Below are 850 nucleotides of genomic sequence, written 5' to 3'. Positions count from 1 at the left end.
ATGAACGAACTTCGAGCTCACGGTAGTTGACCCGTCCCCCTTGCGTATCATGGTAGTGGACCCTTCCCCTTGCACACTTGGTGGGTGGGTGACACACACCTACTTTGTTTTTGGTTTGGACGCAAAACACGCTTCTAAATTTTGTCTCGTGCTACCTATAGCTGAGAACTTGAAGAGCACGAAAGTTGTCCGCGTGCGCGCGGACGGACTCCGAGCTCATTGTAGTGGACCCCTATCCGCTTCTGACTTTTGTCTCCTGCTCCAAAATGCCTTCAGGCTTATTAGCCTCAAGAGCACGTAAGCCGTCTGCGCGCACGCGGACGGGCTCTGAGCTCACTACAGTACCCCTGCGTATCCGCTTCTGCCCTGCACATGTTGTGAAACCCTCCTCGGTGTGAGCTAACGTCCATAGCGGGCTCCTCCCCCTCTCCCTGTGCATCACTTTTATATATGAAGGTGGTATGAAACCGACAAGCACGGTAGAACAAAGAGGATGAAGTGCTTCGGCATCTTCAAAGTCCTTGATGTCTGTCGTAATGCAACTCCCTCAAACCTTGCCAATCATGATGCAACCATAGTGGCATTTCTTGGGTCCATTGAAGATGAAGTAATTACGTTTGAACCTGCTTATGCTGAAGCTGGCGACCTCAACCCTCTGCGCCTGCACAGTGAAGATGAATAAATCGCCATGTTTCTGGCCCATCTTGTCGATGCCCATGTCATCTCTGCCCTACAGGCCCCTCTTCCTGTTGCTCGCAGCCAATTATCTTGCAACCAACCTGAACCCTTATATGTCGATGCGGATGATGATGCAATAATCAACATCCTACTATTTTTTCTTGCAAAGGAC

General features: G+C 50.4%; 1 protein-coding gene across 6 annotated transcripts in view; it reads left to right on the top strand.

The window, feature by feature from the left end:
* Positions 1 to 301: 301 nt before the first annotated feature.
* LOC147440962 (uncharacterized) overlaps positions 302 to 850 on the top strand; it is an 18,173-nt gene continuing 17,624 nt past the window's right edge. For 4 of the 6 annotated variants that reach the window (XM_086482741.1, XM_086482739.1, XM_086482740.1 and 1 more), the window contains exon 1: positions 336 to 850. This exon is cut by the window's right edge and continues 251 nt beyond it. The gene's annotated coding sequence lies outside the window, so the exon portion shown is untranslated. The other 2 variants (XM_086482743.1, XM_086482742.1) reach the window with 2 other exon arrangements.

This window comes from Adiantum capillus-veneris, chromosome 15 (assembly GCF_014529385.1).
Source record: "Adiantum capillus-veneris isolate H3 chromosome 15, ASM1452938v2, whole genome shotgun sequence".
Lineage (NCBI taxonomy): Eukaryota > Viridiplantae > Streptophyta > Polypodiopsida > Polypodiales > Pteridaceae > Adiantum > Adiantum capillus-veneris.
This window is presented reverse-complemented; position numbering and strand designations above follow the sequence as displayed.